Source organism: Rhinolophus sinicus, chromosome 5, assembly GCF_057876585.1.
Source record: "Rhinolophus sinicus isolate RSI-liver-muscle chromosome 5, RSI-T2T, whole genome shotgun sequence".
Classification (NCBI taxonomy): Eukaryota; Metazoa; Chordata; class Mammalia; order Chiroptera; family Rhinolophidae; genus Rhinolophus; species Rhinolophus sinicus.
The window spans coordinates 27,861,564-27,863,301 of NC_142505.1; the positions used below are offsets into that span (position 1 = coordinate 27,861,564).

At 30.2% G+C, this 1,738-nt stretch overlaps 1 non-coding gene across 1 annotated transcript; it reads left to right on the forward strand.

The window, feature by feature from the left end:
• The first annotated feature begins 509 nt into the window (after positions 1–509).
• LOC141567422 (U6 spliceosomal RNA) lies at positions 510–616 on the forward strand. The gene has a single exon (XR_012490004.1). It is a non-coding gene; the product is annotated as a U6 spliceosomal RNA (small nuclear RNA).
• The last annotated feature ends 1,122 nt before the right edge of the window (positions 617–1,738 follow it).

Genomic DNA, 1,738 nt, shown 5'->3' on the forward strand with positions numbered 1-1,738 from the left:
AACTTTAAATTTAGTGAACATTTATCTAAGTGAGAAGATTTTAAGCTGGAAAAGATTGGGTTACCTGTACCTGGAAAGTTTACATCATTTTTTACCCATCATTAGAAATGGGAATTAAAAAGGAATTTAGTTACATTGAAATGTCATAGAATTTTATGCACATGAGTTGTAGGTGCATACATTGTCCACTCTATTACATAGTTAAATCTGATTTCTCTTTTAGTGCAGAATCTCCCAAATTTATTTCACAAAAATATATTTTAAAAAATTACATTATGTCATCTCTCAGAATGTGTATTCCACGGAATATCCTCTAGGAAATGAAGTCCAATACTCTTAGAGTTATCTCTTTAAAACATTTTTTTTTCGTTTAAATTCATCCTTTTATTTTTAAATAAGCTTTTTGAAATTCTTACATGTTTGAGGCATTATGCTAGATTGCTGGACTAGAATGTTGACTCAACCATAAGTTCTGACCTCAAGGAAGCTAGAGATTTGCAGAGGAATGTGTATTTATTTTGGCAACATATATACTAACATTAGAACAGTGCAGAGATGACTACTATGAATCCTGTACAAGGATTGCCTCAAAATTTATGAGGCATTCCACATTTTTCTCTTTAAGAATTCACACTTTGTCTTTAAGAGAATGATCAAGGCAAAAATATTCTCTCTCACCATTTCTATTCTACATTGTAGTAGAAGTTTAAGAAAGTGCAATAAGGCAAAAAACAACAACACGAAGATTAGAAAGGAAAATTAAAATTGTTAATATTGGCAGATGACACGATTGTTTACTTAGTGAATCCTAAAGAATATATAAAACATCTACTACACCTAATAGTGAATTTAACAAGACCACAGTAGGCAAAGTTAATATACTACAAGCAAAGATTTGGAAAATAGTAAATTTTTAAAGTTCCATTTAAAACAGCATCAAAACCTAAAATAATGATAGATTTAGCAATACATAAAAAGCTATACTAAGAGGTTATACATATATACAATGGAATATTACTCAGCCATAAAAAGAATGAAATCTTGCCATCTGCAACAACATGGATGGACCTAAAGGGTCTTGTGATGAGTGGAGTGAGTTAGACAGAAAAAGACAAATGCCAGATGATTTCACTTATAAATGAAATCTAAAGAACAAAATAAACAAAGAAAACAGATACAAACTCATTAATACAGAGAACATTTTGATGGTTGCCAGATAGGGGTGGGTAAAAAAGGAGACGGGATTAAGTATAAATTGTTAGTTACAAAATAGTCATGGGATGTCAAGTAAAGCATAGGGAACATAATCAATAATATGGTAATAACTGTGTATAGTGCCAGGTGGATACTGGACAGTCAGGGGTAGCACTTAAATTATATAAATGTCTAACTGCTATTCTGTATACCTGAAGTTAATGTAAAATAATATTGAATGTCAACTGTAATTGAAAAATTTAGAAAGAAGGAAAAAAGGTGAAGGGAATAAGAGGTTCAAATTTCCAGGTATAAAACAAATGCCATATACAGCATAGGGAATATAGTCAATAATATTGTGATAACATGGTATGCTGTCGGATGGTTGCTGGACTTATCATGGTTATCACTTCTTTAGGTATGTAAATGTTGAATAACTATGGTGTATACCTGAAACTAATATAATTTTATATGTTAGCTATATGTTAATAAAAATATTTAAAAATACTATACTGAATCCACAAAAGATTAATGAAAAAGATAG